We start from the raw sequence: 16,150 nt of genomic DNA on the forward strand, positions 1-16,150 counted from the left end.
CTTTGAATTATTTACTTTTTTTTTTTTGAGACAGAATCTTATGTTGCCCTCTGTAGAGTGCTGTGGCGATATAGCTCACAGCAACCTCATACTCTTGAGCTTAAGCAAGTCTCTTACCTCCGCCTCCGAAGTAGCTGGGACTACAGGCACCCACAACAAAACCCGGCTATTTTTCGGTTGCAGTTGTCCATTGTTGTTTAGTTGGCCTGGGCCAGTTTCGAACCTGCCAGCCTCAGTGTATGTGGCTGGTGCCGTAATATATAATTTTTTGATCTATAATCATTGATTCAGCAGATATTTATTGAGTGACTAGACTATAGGTTTCTCATGTGTTCTAGATACTGTTAGAACATAACTAATTTAGTGCAGATCTCACCCTTAGGAGTTTTTGAACTAGATGGGAGAATAAGATACTCCTATAAAGGTTATATATATATAATATAGTTCACCATGTGTCAAGCAGGTGACACAGGTCCCATGAAGAGACAGGTCACCAACAGTGCTAAATTCTGAATTCTAACCAATGTCATCTTTTAGACCCACACAATAGGAAGTTCACATTTGTCTGGGGTTTGGAAGCTTGTGAGAGGACCCAGTGCTAGCATTTCAGGAAGCAGGCAGTTTTGGTGATGGTTTCAGGGTTCTAGGATGTTCCGGAATTTTATTAAGTCCTCGCTTTAAGAATTTTTGTGTTGCAGTAACTATTTGGTAGTTTGGGATTTTGATAATTTCTTGCCTATTTCGATGATCCGCGATCCTTATAGATGTGAGTAGGCAGAAGCTTTCTTATTTATCAATCCAGATAGGGTATAGCTAATCACCTGATATTTTACAGCTCTTCAAGAACTACTGGAATTCTTTGTAGCCTTTGGGAGTGAATGCCTTTGGATGGTGCGTAATGTTGAAATCTTTGATCACTTTTTGGCAGATAATCCTGTCTCATATTCTTGTAGATGTGGAATAATTTTTTCTCTCATTATCAAAATATATATTAAAGTTTTTATTATAATTATCAAATGACTTACAGCAACTGAAATGTTTGTGAATAATATTAATTTATAGTATTAGCTAATTATGGTGGCAGGATCATGAGTAAGAGCGTGGTCTACTGTCTGACGCAGGGAAAGTTGCTGAACCGCTCTGTGTCTCAGTTTCCTTAGTTGTAAAATGTAGGTAATAATAATATCTACCTGTTCAGTTTGTGAAGATTAGTAAGTTGCATAACAGATATTTGGAATAATGCTTATTTGGAATAGTGCTATTATTATTGTTGTTGTAGTAGTAATTTGTGTTAACACCTTCCATTACAATTTTGTATTTCTTTGGGCCAGGAATACCCTCCTCAGCCACCCGTGCCCCCCAGGGGCCAGTCCATGGTTTCACATGGGGACCTGGAAAAAATTGGGGCAAGATGATTGGGACCCATGAGTGCCTTCACTGTTATAACTTTTTGATCTATTTCAGCATATTAACAAATTAAATTCATAAAAATAGGCATACATACAAGTAAACGTGTTGATCATTTTTCTAGATTCCTTTAGCACTATAAGATCTGAAGAAGGGCATGGACATTCACAGGAGGAAGATATTGTAAGCTAGGGGTATTAAGGGACAGTTCACGTATTTTATTCATTTTTGAGTTTTAAAGGACAGTTTATTTTCTTTCTTTTTAATTTCTGGGGGTCCTTTATCTTATTGTTTTCCAAGAGAAGTGCCTTGCATATGTTGAGTACTCTGTAAAAACTGATTATACATATGGATACACATACATCTATCTCATCTCTGTGCCAATATTAACATTGCATTCTCATCCAAAATTATAAAGATAAGGGAATCAAATTAGGCCTCTGTGGACTTAATGGCACACTACGAACTACTTTGTGGTGCTCCTGGAAGTCTCAAAGTGGTTTGTCAATAGTTAGCGAGGTAGCATGATAGGTTTAGAAAACAAGGAGCAAGTCGCCTCATTCTGCAATTGCCTAAAGACAGCGGTTCTCAGCCTGTGGGTCGTGAACCACAGGAACTGTATTAAAGGGCCACAGCATTAGGAAGGTTGAGAACCACTAGCCTAAGAGATTGCTCTGGAGTCTGAATTCTGTTTTTTTTTTTTTTTTTTTAATTAATGGGCATGTATCAGGATGCTTTCAGCTTCAAGTAACAGAATACTTAGCTGTGTTATGAATGAGAGTAAAATTTATTATCTCAATTAAGAAAAGGTATTTCTAGGCTTGGTTAAGTCAGTAGCACAGTGACAGTATTAAGTACTTCAGGTGTCTCCCATCTTTCTGTTTGGGGATGGTGCAGAGATTTATTTGTGGTCGCCACTTGTCAGCCAAGACTGACCTGGTCTCCAGCCCTAGCCAGACCGCTGTGCTATCTAGCTCAGGAACAATTGCCCTTAGGTGCCTGAGGGTTATTTGCTTTAGCAGAAGGGAGAGAGAGAGAAAGAAAGACAGTATTTGAGGGAGTGAAGCAGTCTTAGTAAGAGAATGGATCTTCTGCAGCCTTAAAGAAAGATGGAGACTTTACCTCTTTCATGTTTACATGGATGGAGCTGGAACATATTCTTCTTAGCAAAGTATCTCAGGAATGGAAGAAAAAGTATCCAATGTACTCAGCTCTACTATGAAACTGGTTTATAGCTTTCACATGAAAGCTATAACCCAATTATAACCTAAGAATATGGGGAAAGGGAGGAGAGGGGAGGGGGGAGGCTGGGTGAAGGGAGGGTAATTGGTGGGACCACACCTATGGTGCATCTTACAAGGGTACATGTGAAACTTAGTAAATGTAGAATATAAATGTCTTAACACAATAACTAAGAAAATGCCAGGAAGGCTATGTTAACCAGTGTGATGAAAATATGTCTAATTGTATATAAAACCAGTGTATGGTGCCTCATGATTGCATTAATGTACACAGCTATGATTTAATTAAAAAAAAGAGAGAGAGAGAATGGATCTTAGCAGTCTTTTGTAGAGAGGTGCCGTGCAGGTGTCCCATGGGCAGGAGAAGCCACAGAGTCAGAACGAGTGGGTCAGCAAAAGAACGTATGTAAGCTCCGACTGCCTTCTCCTGCAGCTTCTTATAGATGTGATCCCTGGCTCCTTGCACCACAGGTGTAGCGACTGCTAATCACTGATGCTCTCCTCTCATGAGCTCTCATGTTAGGAGAGCTGAATCCCTCCCCATGCCCTCATAACCAAGGTGTTACATTACTGAGATGTTACAGGTGTTTCTTATAACTCTCGCTCCTCCTTGCCATAAGCTATATGGGCTGCTACAGGGGGCTGTTATGCCCTTGGAGCAGCGTGTCCCCCGCTTTCCCTCAAGGAGGTGGAGGTGGCGATGCTGGGTCTCCTTCAGGACCAGTTGGAAACAAGAATGTTGCCAAAAAGTTGGAGAGAAAGGAAAGATAGGAGAAAAGGAGATAGCAGTCGGCAAACTTACCAGGAGGCACAAGTTCAATTCTCCTTTCCCTTCCAATGAAGAAAGAGGGCTGAACTAATTATGGATATAAATGTCTTAACACAATAACTATTTACTTCAAGGTGACATGTGACAGGGATACCTGCAACCAGATTAACTGTGAAGGAGAAATTAGAAGTTTGTCGCAGAGTCTTCATGAGTGCTAGCCCTTGGTTTACTTAGCCTCGTGTTCTTCATTGTTCCCTAAGTTAGCTTTTGAAGCAGGAAGGCCCTGGTGAAGCAGGAAGGCATTGGTATTTGCAATGGAGGGGCATTCACAGTGAGTGACATATGTCATTCTGGCTATTGCATAACTCTCTCCATTTTGGCTCTGAGGGTATACTCAGATTGACTAGCTAGCTGCCTGTCTCCTTTTTTCTTTATTCTTCTAATTTGTCATAAAGCCTCTGCTACCCTGTTATGTAGAGGGGGACTCATCTTTAGTTGAGTGTTTGTAAATAGGTATTTTTTTATATTTCTAAACTGACAAAATGTGATTAGGAGTGGGAAGGGGTAGGCCAGTGCCCGAGAGGAATGAAGGCTATCTCTGTTGCTGTCCATCTCATACACACATACATCACTGCACGCACACAGGTTGAATAGAGATGAGGTGCCGGTACACTTCACCCAAGGTCGAGCAAGGCTCCTATACCTACAAAAGTTCTTGACATCAGCAGTTTTTGAAGTCAAGGGAAAAAGCCCAGCAGTGTCTTACTCTGCTCACTGACAGCCCTTTTTAAAATCACTTTGTGAACTACCGTTTAACTGCCTTGATTTAGATTTTTTGGGTCATAAAACAACTACTACTGTTTTCAAATTTGCATTATTGAAAGGAAGTGTCAGCTTTGGCAGGTCACAGAGGTGTGTGGAGACTTCTGCCCTGCGTGTGTCCCTCCAAGGGAGCCAGAGTGTGTAAAGCCTACCGGTCAAACTTTGTGATGGGACAGGTTGGCTTGCTGCTTTTTTGGGTTCAGTTTTTCTACTCTGTGTTCCTTCCTCTGGCTGATCCTCAGGCCAAGGGTAGAGCCATAGGTCAAAGAGAAGCCCTGCGTGGCCTTCACTCCTGCCGTTCTTCCCCTCCCCGCAGTGCATTCCTGATTCCGAATTCTGGGTTGTCTGTTCACTGTTCTTTGTAATTTGCGTATTTATATAAAGTACGAGGGCATGTTGACTTCTTTAGTTAGGCTTTGATGCAGAATTTATTTCTGGTGAAGACCGCATGGCTGCACAGGTCAGTTAGGGAGGTGACTCCAGAGCATTTCAGTGGAAAAAGGTGGCTAACTTCATAAATGATGTTAGTATGATTTTCTGTTCATCTTGCAGACAGAAGTGGATTCCTTTGCTCACTCCATAGTCTAAAGCAAATTCTAGATGTAAAAAATCAAGCTAAAAAATAATAGGAAAAAATTAGGGGAATGTGCTTAAAACTTTGAATGTTCTGTGAGACTAGTAGTTCAGAAGCTGTAAAAAAAAATAATTGGAAGCTTTGTAGAAAAATTAAAATTTTTCTTTGGTATAAGGCGTCCGTAAACAGTAAGAGTTTCATGGCACCTTCAGTTTGATAAGAAAAAGGTAAACAACACTGTAATAAAATGGACATTTTACAGGGGTGCTTGCAAATGTCCGATGAATTTATGCAAATATGTTCATGAAAATGAAAATTAAAACGAGATACCACTTTTTCATCATTTTGTCATTTGATTGGCAAAAATTTATGAGTATTGCTTAGTGCTCACTCGTGAAGAAAATGAGCATTGTCATGCTGACTGAGGAAGTGTGAGCTGTTAGAATTTTTCTATAAGTCAACTGGTTGTATTTGGTAAAATTTAAAATGTCTAGTGTCCTTTGAATGAGCGGTTCCATTTTGGGAAGTTTTCTTATGCAAGTAAAAGTGTTAACGTACAGTATAAGGAAATACTTCTAAGTACGCTTATCACAGCAGTGTTGTTAATGGCAAAATAAAAGGAACAACTTGCTCATCCTCTAGGGAATAGACCGAATAAATTTAACGGGAAGGTCAGAGATAAAGCTTTACGCCTGTCTTTATACTATTGACTTGCAAATGATTTCCAGCCTCAACTTGCTGAATTTTGGACTTGACATCCACTTTAAATCTCCACTTGGATGTATAATTGTCATCTTAAACTTAATATAATGAAAGCCAAGCTTATTTTCTCCCTTAAACCTGTTTCTCGCCCTATTTTCTTCTTCTGTGTCAATGCCATTTCTGTTCCTCGGGCCGGAAACCTTGGCATCTCCCCTGGTTTCACGTGTTCTGTCTTATCTTGTCTTCTCTTACATTCTACATCTAATCCATCAAGAAAACCTCCCATTGGCATAGGCTCTGTCTTGAGAAATATATCTAGATTCTGACATCTCTTCCTGTTGCAGGAAGATGAGGCCTAATGCAGAGAATGAACACCCAAACTCTGTGTTTAAAAGAAGAAGGGCTTTATTTCAGCCGGCGGAGAGTCGGCACGGGCTTCAAAATGGCCCTGTCCCCGACTGGCTTAGTCTTCTCTTTTTATCCCCAGTCAAAAAGTTCCAGCCCATGGGTACCATTCTGATTGGTCAGTTGGAATCAAGCTGGAGAAGAGGCTCTGGCTTTTACAGAAACGAAAGCAAGGAAAATAAATTTTCCAGGTCCCAGGAAGTTAAGTTTCTACAAATTCCTAAAAGCTGAGTCATCACGGGGAGGACCTCACAGGTGTATCCTTGGGGTCTCCTTGAGAAGACTTCTGTTCTCTTAGACCTCACTTTTTCTGGTATCCTCTCTCATGCCTACTCTGCTCTTGCCTCCCTGGTCCCAGCTGCCATCAGGTCGCATCTGGATGGGTGCTGTGGTCTAACTGCTCTGCCTGTTTCTGCCTTTGACCTCCTCTCCCAACACATAGTCGTAGCCAGATATTCCTCTCCCCCCTATCTTCTGGGGGCTTCTAGCTCATCTCTTACCACTCTTCCCCTCTCACCGTCTGTTCTCTGGCCTCCGTGTCCCTCCTCAATCATCTACTTGCTGTTCTCTAACCCTGGGATCGCCTTCCTCTGCTGTCTGCACAGCTGATGCCTTCGCTTCCTCCAGGTCTTGGCCCACATGTCACCTTATAAGAGACGCCTCCCTTTACTACCCTGTATATTTTCTACCCTCCCGAGAACCTTATCCTTGCTTTGTTCATTGGTATTTATCCCTATCTGATAGCACAGGGCTAGTCATTCACAGTCAGTGGTTTTCTCCCCCCTCCCTCCCTGCCCCCACCTCACATCGTTTAAACTCCATAAGAATCAAAGCCTTGTTTTGTATCCCCAGCTTAACGTTGTGTGGCACAAGGTAATTATAGCTTTCAGTAAGTATTTTATGATTATATTGTTAAAAGAACCCCCCGAACTTGCTAATTAAAAAGCATAGAATCCCTTTTTTTACAAACAAAATAAAGCCCAAACTCTATTTTGAAAAAAATGTCCCTTTGAGTTTTTCTTCCTCTGTCCATTATGTGGATTTCATTTCTAGACAGGATCACACAGTTTCTGCTGTTGGGCATTTGCTTGGTAGCCTGCAATGATCCACATGTCTCACAAGTGTGAAACAGATGAAAAGAAAGGTCACCTCTAGAAATTCTGCTTGTGTTTCTGCAGCAGGTTTGCCTGGATTGCTTTTGCATGGGAAGTATTTATAACTATAAGTTGGAATTACGCTGTGGGTGCTGGGGCCCCCAAATACATTGAGTATCCTATAGTGTTCGTTCCCTTACCCAGATATCTCTTAGGTTTCTTTTGTAACTTTAAAAATGTGATTGTTCCAAAATTAGAAGCAATATGCTGTATCTGCAGTAGATCTTTGCACTTGCATTGCCGTGACAGCCTGCTGAGTCTGGATCTATCTTCCATTCTGAGACATCTTTGTTTATAATGATAGTTTTATTGAGACATAATTTGCATAACACAAATTTACCTGCTTAAGTGCATACCATTTGTTGGCTTTTAATATATTCACCAAGTTGCAGGATCATTACCACAGTCAATTTTAGAACATTTTCATCACCTCACAAAGAAACCCTATGCCCTTTAACTGTTACTCACCTTTCCCCTTCAGGCCCAGGAAACCACCAATCTACTTTCCGTCTCCATACATTTGCTTATTTTAGAGACATTTCATGTAAATGGAATGATACGTATTTGGCCTTCTGTGACTGGCTTCTTTTAGTTAGCATAATGTTTTCCAGGTTCATACAGGTTGTATCAGTACTTAATGCCTTTTTATTGCTGCATAATATTCCATTGTATAGATATGCCACAACTTGTTAATACTTTTATCAATTGTTGGACATTTGAGTGCTTTCTGCTTTGCAACTGTTAACAAATAATGCTGCTGTGAACATTTGTAGGCAGCTTTTTATGTGGATGTATGTTTTTATTTCCCTGTCATATACCTAGAAGTGGAATTGATGGGTTATATGTTAATTCTGTATTTAACCTTTTGTGGAACTTACAGGTTATTTGCCCAAGTGTTTGAACCATTTTAAATTCTTTTTTTTTTTAATTTAATTTAAAAAAAATTTTTTTTTAATTTTCTCTTACTATATACATGTGTTTATTTGGTTTCCACTTTTTGCCTTCACAAAATTAAAAATGCTTAAAATTTAATAACAATGTTTAAGATAAGGACTAGAAACAAAAACCTCGTAAAGAACAAATGAAGATAAATACATTTGGAAAAGAAATTAGACGATTGCTGCAATGAAATATTCAGCAATAATAATAATAACAATGCAAAAAAAGCACTTGTACTAGACTGTTTATCGCAGCTCAATTTATAATCGCTAAAATGTGGAAACAGCCTAAATGCCCCTCTACCCAGGAATGGATTGGCCAGCTGTGGTATATGTATATCATGGAATACTATTCAGCCATTAAAAAAATGGAGATTTTGCAGTATTTGTATTAACCTGGATGGAGGTGGAACACATTATTCTTAGTGAAGCATCACAGGAATGGAGAACCATGAATCCTACCCTGTTTCCCCGAAAATAAGACATCCTCCGAAAATAAGACCTACTTACAGGAAAGATAAGATGTGCCCTGAAAATAAGACCTAGCGCATCTTTGGGAGCACACCTTAAAATAAGACACTGTCTTATTTTGGGGGAAACAGGGTATGTATTCAACTTTGATATGAGGACAATTAATGACTATTAATGACACGGCGGAGTGTGGGAGAAAGGGAGAGCAGACAGAGAAAGAGGGAGAGGGTAAGGGAAAGGAAAAGAAAAAAAGAAAGAAAAGAAAAGAATGACTGATTCTCACATAAATTGGATTTAATTTTGACCAAAGTACATTATTTGAACAATAATTTTTAATTCAACTTGTTAATATGTTGTTTAGGATATTACATCCTCATTTATAAGTGAAATATGTTTGTAATTTCTCTTTATAATAATACATTTTTTCCAATTTAAATATCAGGTATATCCAGATGAAGTAGAATGATTTTGAAGTATTTGTTCTTTTTCTGTTGTCTATAAGATTTGGCATGATCAGTTTTTTGAAATTATCTTCTATTTTTATTTATAAATATTAGTTGTTTATTTTCTGAGACTTTGAAAAAAAGAAAGAAATGAACCGTTTTAAATTCTCACCAAAAAAAAAAAAAAAAAGGAAGAGAGATATGTAGGACTAGTTACCTATTTTCTCTTAGGTGAACTTTTTTAGCTCATGTATTTTGAGGAATTTGTCCATTTTATCTAAGTTGTCAAATTTATTTGCACAAAATTGTTCATAATATTCCTTTATCCTTTTAATGTCTGTAAGATTTTTTTTTTTCTTTTCTTTTCTTTTTGGGATAGATAGACTGTTACCCGAGACTAGAGTGCTGTGGCATCAGCCCAGCTCACAGCAACTTTAAACTCCTGGGCTCAGCTAATTTTTTTGTACTTTTAGAAGCGCCAAAGTCTTACTCTTGCTCAGGCTGGTCTCAAACATCTGAGCTCAAGTGGTCCTCTCACCTCATGGAGTGTTGGGATTACAAGTGTGAGCCACTGTGCCAGCCTGGCCAGGAAGATTTGTTTTTCTGATACATAGGTAATTGACATCTTCTTTCTGTGCTTCCTGATTAGACTGGCTAGAGCAGCGGTTCTCAACCCGTGGGTCGTGACCCCTTTGTAACAATGAAAATACATCCTGCATATCAGATATTTACATTATGATTTATAACAGTAGCAAAATTATAGTTATGAAGTAGCAACAAAAATAATTTTATGGTTGGGGGTCACCGCAACATGAGGAACTGTATTAAAGGGTCACGGCATTTGGAAGGTTGAGAACCAGTGGGCTAGAGGGTTAATACATTTTATTGCTGTTTTTAAAGAACAAGTTTTTGGTTTCAATTATTTTTTAAATTCTTTTGTATGTGTGTGTGTTTCAGTGATTTTGCTGTTACATTATTCTCTTCCATTTACTTTGTGTTTAATTTATTATATTTTTTCTAGTTTCTTGGTGTAGAAACTTAAATCACGGATTTGCAATTTTCATGTTTTTTTTTGTTTTTCTGTTTTTTTTTTTTTTGCAGTTTCTGGCTAGGGCTGGGTTTGAACCCACCATCTCTAGCATATGGGGCCGGCGCCCTACTCCTTTGAGCCACAGGCGCCACCCACAGTTTTCACTTCTAATAAGCACTCCATGCTTTTAAGCATCATTTTAATTATATTCCACAAACTTTAATTGGATATGTTTTTGTTATCATTTAGTTCAAAATACTTTTTAATAATTCCTTTATGGTTTCTTCTTTGGCCCATTGATTATTTAGAAGTGTGTAGTATAGAATCCAAATATGTAGGGATCTTTCAGTTCCTGATTTACTAGTTTAATTCTTCTTTGGTTAGAGTACAATTGGCCTTCCAGATCTGTAAAGTTATGCATCCATGTAGTCAACCAATCAAGAATGGAAAATATTCAGGGGGGTGGTGGGCACTGTGGCTCACACCTGTAATCCCAGCACTCTGGGAGGCTGAGGGGCTGCATTGCCTGAACTCAGCAATTGGAGATTAGCCTGAGCAAAAGCAAGACCTAGTCTCCACTAAGAATAGAAAAAATTAGTTGAGTATTGTGGCCAGTGCTTGTAGTTCCAGCTCCTTGGGAGGCTGAGGTAAGGGGATCGCTTGAGCCCAGAAGTTTGAGGTTGCTTGAGCTGTGATGCACTCTACCCAGGGGGACAGAGTGAGACTTTGTCTCACAAAATTCAGGGGAAGAAACACCCAATACAACAATAAAACACACACACACACAAATTAACAAACAATACAGAATAACAACTATTTACATAGCATTTCCATTATATTAAATATCTTAAGTAATTTAGAGAAGATTTTAAGTATGTGAGAAGATTATGCAAATATTATGCCATTTTATGTAGGGAATTTGAGCATGCATAGATGTTGGTATTCACGAGGTGTCCTGGAACCAATCTTCTATAAATACAAAGGGACAACGCGCATATTTTATGTAGTTTCACTCCTTATAAATTTATTGAGATTTGTTTTATCACCCCAAATGTGTTCTATATTGGTGGATACTCTGTGCGCAATCAAAAAGAATGTGCATTCTGCTGTAGATGGGTGGAATGTTTTATAAATGTCAATCACACACACATATAAACAAACACACACACACTGTGTGTATATGTGTGTGTGTATACATACATACATCTATACATACATATATATACACACACACATATATATTTTTTTAATTGACAAAGGACCACAATTCCAAAGATAAAGTAGATGGATCTCAGTACGTTAGGAGTGTTTTGCCAGCTGTGAATTTTCTCCAAATTCTAAAAATCAAGTGAGGCTAACTGTCTTTAGCAAGCCCCTCTGGAAGCATCTCATCTTGTACCATAATCTGTAGTGACAGAGAATGCAGGATAGCATATAGTTTAAAATAGTAAAAAAATAAGCTACCGGCATGGGTATGGCCCCTTGTTGTTAAATCACATTGAATGAATGTGATCGGACTAGTTGGAAAAAAATGTAAATAGGAGAGGGAGGTGCTAAGAAGTCCTTGTAAAAAACTTAAAGAAGAATTTTATATGCAAAAATAATACGTACGTGTTTATCCCTTACAATTTAAATACCCATAAGCAAAAAGAAGCAAATAAAAATAGTTTTACCACCCTGAACAAAAAACATTGGTGTTACTTTGATTTATATGCCTCCAGTATTTTTTTAACATCAGTAATTTTTAAAATGAGATCATCATAAATTACACGTTGTAACCTACTTTTCCACTTACTATCTCATGCATATTTTTCTATTATGATCACATTCATACTGGTCTATAGAAGCTTTTTTAATGACTTCATATTTCATTTGCTGGTATACGAGGATGGACAATTAAGTTCGCAAACTCATCCTAGAAAAACTGCTGCATTCCTCATTGATGAGTATCACTGTAGTGACCTTCGAGGTACTTCCCTTTGGGAAGCTCTGCAGTGATGCCAGCATCGAGTCTGCCTTCCAAGCAGTGTTGGAGCTCTTTTTCTGAAATGGCCACCAGCGTTGTTGTTGTATGATTTCTGACGATTAAGTTCACAAACTCATCCTAGAAAAAGTGCTGTATACCTCACTGCTGAATTATCACTACGGTCACCAGATGGCCAAGAGGAGTATTTCAAAGGTGACCATAGTAATATTCAGCAAAGAAGTATGTAGCATTTTTTCTAGGACAAGTTAGTGAACTTAATTGTCTGACCTCCTATAATCCCAGTATATTTGTAAATTTTCCTGTTAATAGCAACATAGCATACATTGTTCTGTAGGATACATCGTAGAAATACAACTGTTGGAACAAAGGACATGTCAAATTCTAAGGCTTATATTATCAACATATCTGCCTTAGAATTTATATAGATAGTATACTAGCGTTAGATATCTACTTATTTACTTTTGGGGGAGGTATAGATTGGATTTGTATCATAACTTTAATTTGCCAGTTCTTCCCTCATTTTCTCCTTAAAGCTAATAAACTTGTTAGCCCCATATCTTTTCGTTTAATCAAAGATAATTTTTATGTTTACCACCAACCAACAGTTTAAATGATAAATCAAAAATAGAGAACTTTTTTACATAGCCTTTCTGAAAAGAATTGGAGTGGTATTAGGTTGCTCTTGCACAGTTAAAATACGTCAGCTGCTGCATGCGTACTTTGTGACCTGGTGCAGAGAGCTTTTCATTCTTTTTTGGGTCAGTCTTTGGGTATTGACTGACTTCCAGGGAGGCCAAAGTTAAACCAGGAAAATCTGAACTTGCATGAGAAAAGATGACATAAATGTTGGAATTATTTGCCGACGTTAAAACAGCTATTATACAAATGCTCCAACAAACCAGCTCAAATACTTGTGAAACAAATAGAGAAGTAAAATTCTCAGCAAAGAAATAGATGGTGTACAGAAGAACCAAATGCGGTAACTAAAATGAAAAACACTGCATGGCCTCAATAGCAGGATGGAGAGGAACACAATCTATGAAGTTAAAGATAGATCAATAGAAATTATGCCATGTGAGTAATAGAGGTTAAAAAGATTCCGGGGTAAAAACGAGCAATGCCTCAGGGACCTATGGGATAAAACATTCTAATTCTAATATTCTTGTTATTGGAATCCTTGGAAGAGAAGAAAAAGGATATGGTGCTGAAAATAATAGTGATGGTAAAGTTTCCAAATTGCCAGAAGACACAAACCTACACATACTAGAAGCCTGGTGAATCCAAACAACATGAATCCAAAGAAACCCACATGAAGACACGTCATAATTAGACTTCTGAAAAACTAAAGATGATGAAAATAATTGAAAGTAGCAAGAGAAAACAACACATAACGTATAGGGAAACAATGATTCAAGCAACTTGATTTCACAGCAGAAACCAATGGAGGCCATAAGAAATGGCACAGCACTTTATAAAGTACTGTAAGAAAAGAATTGTTAACCCAGAATTCAGTATTTAACAAAAATAGGCTTTTGAAATGAAGGTGGAGGGGCAGCGCCTGTGGCCCAGTGAGTAGGGCGCTGGCCCCATATACCGAGGGTGGTGGGTTCAAACCCAGCCCCGGCCAAACTGCAACAACAACAACAAAAAAAATAGCCGGGCGTTGTGGTGGGCGCCTGTAGTCCCAGCTGCTCGGGAGGCTGAGGCAAGAGAATCACATAAGCCCAAGAACTGGAGGTTGTTGTGAGCTGTGCGACGCCACAGCACTCTACCGAGGGCAGTAAAGTGAGACTCTGTCTCTACAAAAAAAAAAAAAAAAAAGAAATGAAGGTGGAACAAAGACATTTTCAAGGGAAGGGAAAGCAGAGAATTCACAGCTAGCAAACCTGTACTAAACAATAGTGAAAGCAAGGTTTGTTTTGGATAGAAGGGAAATGATACGCATACTGGAAGAAATATTGAAATACCAAGAATGAAGAAGAGGTTTTTTTTTTTTTTTATTTTTTTTTATTTTGTGACAAAGGTTGTCTGTGAAGAAGGTATCTTGATCTGTAAACCTATCTTGCTCTTGCTCCATAAACTTATCTTTCTCTTCTTCAATAAACTTTGTTTCATGCTTGCCTTGCAAAAAAAAAAAAAAGAAAGAAAAAGGAAGAGCAACATAAATAGTAGGTATGTGGGTAAATAGAATAGACTTTTCTCTTGAGTTAATTAAAATATCTTTTATGATTGAAAGCAAAAGTTCTGACACTGTAATTGACTTTTCAGTGTATGTAGATGTAATAGTTAAGATTACTAAAATTTAAAGGGGCAAGGGTGAAGTAATCTCTATGGTGGTAATGTTTCTACATTCTACATTCTGCTTAAACCTTTAAAATACTGATTCAAAGTAGACTTTGAAAAGATAACATCAATATTGTAATCCATGGAGCAATCACTTAAAAAAACTTTAGAGAGATATAGTAAAAGACAAAATAGATAAATAGATAATTTAAATGGAATGCTAAAAATACTTAATAACACTAAAGAAAGCAGGAAAGAGATAATAGAACAGAGAAGTGAAAACCAGAAGGAACAACAGGTCAAAAATTCATACATACTAATAATTATATTAAATGTAAATACTCTAAGCAAAACAATCGAAATAGAGAGATTATCATGTTAAATGCTAAAAAATAACCAAGCCATATTCTCTTTATAAGAAACTCACCTCTGAAATAATGATAAAAACTATAAAATTCTGATAAAAGAAATAAAAAATACATTTACCTACATAAATGACAAGACATAGTATATTCATGGATTGAGGTGCTCAGCATAGTAAAGATTTCATTTCTTCTTGAACTGACTTATAGATTTAACACAATTTCAATTAAAACTCTAGTAAGATTTTTCTTTTGTAGATATAGAGAAGCTAACTCTAAAGTTTTCTAATAAGGAAGTAGAATAGCAGAAGCGATGTTGAAAAGTAAGTATACAGTTGAAGGAATTGCTACAGTCCGATGGAATATTATAAGAATACAGAAATATGCCCACACAAACGTGGTGAATTGATTTTTTGATAAAGGTGTAAAAGAGATTCAATGGAGAAAGGATAAGTTGATTTTAGCAAAGGGTAGTAGAACAAACTGTTAATTAAAAAAACTTTTTTAACACTAACTCTGGTTTCAGTGCCTTGGCTCAGGAACAATATAGAATTCATCTTATGGAAATAGCCCAGACCCCCCAAAATGTTTGTTTACATCAGAATAGTTAATTAATATAAGGGCTTAGACTCTGTAGAATGATAGAGCAAAGAGCCGGATTTGCCATAATCTTTGTCTTTTGTTGTATACTATTAAAGAAAAATGGCTCAAAGGAGTAGGGCGCCAGCCCCATATGCTGGAGGTGGCAGGTTCAAACCCAGCCCTGGCCAAAAACTGCAAAAAAAAAAAAAAGAAAGAAAGAAAGAAAAATGTAATTATAGGATAGACAATTCAGGAAAACTCCAGAAGAAGATACCTAAGTGATGAGAGTTTAACTCCTTTTGCATACCAACAGCTGGTATTTAATTTACATCTTTAGTTAAAAATTTAATACTAAACATTGATCACTAATTTTGCATATTCTGTATATAGCAGTCCCCCCCCTTAATCTGCAGGGTACGTGTTCCAGACCCCCCAGTGGGTGCCCCAAACCTAACTAAGATAGTACTGAACCCCATATACACTACATAGGTTTTTTGATCTGGTAACTGAGAGATGGCTACTAAGTGAGCAATGGATGAGCAGCTCATACAGCATATATGTTGGACAAAAAGGTGAAGCAGTATGGTGTGAGATTTAGTCACAATTGTTACAAGGTCAAAATTAAAAATTTATGAATTGTTTATTTCTGGAATTTTCCATTTAATGTGTTTGCTCCATGGTTGACTGTGGGTAACTGAAACTGCAGAAAGTGAAACTTCAGATGGGGGGGACTACTCTACTTTCCACCCAACTGCTCATATTATTAACGGCAAGTCATTGAGTGTGTTTCTCATCTGAACAGAGGATAAGGGGAAAGAGTTAATTTTCCATTATCCGCAAGTAGTGGTGGTTTTGCTTGATAGGTTACTTTAACTGATTAAAAAATCTATCTAGTTCTTTCTAAGGGATGACAATGGAGCTTAGTGGGTGTAATGGGTTTTGACGTCTGACGGATCTATCTGTCCTAGCTCCCCGGTCAT

At 37.7% G+C, this 16,150-nt stretch overlaps 1 protein-coding gene across 8 annotated transcripts in view; it reads left to right on the forward strand.

Annotated features, from left to right (window-relative positions):
• HERC3 (HECT and RLD domain containing E3 ubiquitin protein ligase 3) overlaps window positions 1–16,150 on the forward strand; it is a 131,752-nt gene that overhangs the window by 23,064 nt on the left and 92,538 nt on the right. The window lies entirely within an intron of this gene.

The sequence above is a fragment of the Nycticebus coucang genome, chromosome 1, assembly GCF_027406575.1.
Source record: "Nycticebus coucang isolate mNycCou1 chromosome 1, mNycCou1.pri, whole genome shotgun sequence".
Taxonomy (NCBI): domain Eukaryota; kingdom Metazoa; phylum Chordata; class Mammalia; order Primates; family Lorisidae; genus Nycticebus; species Nycticebus coucang.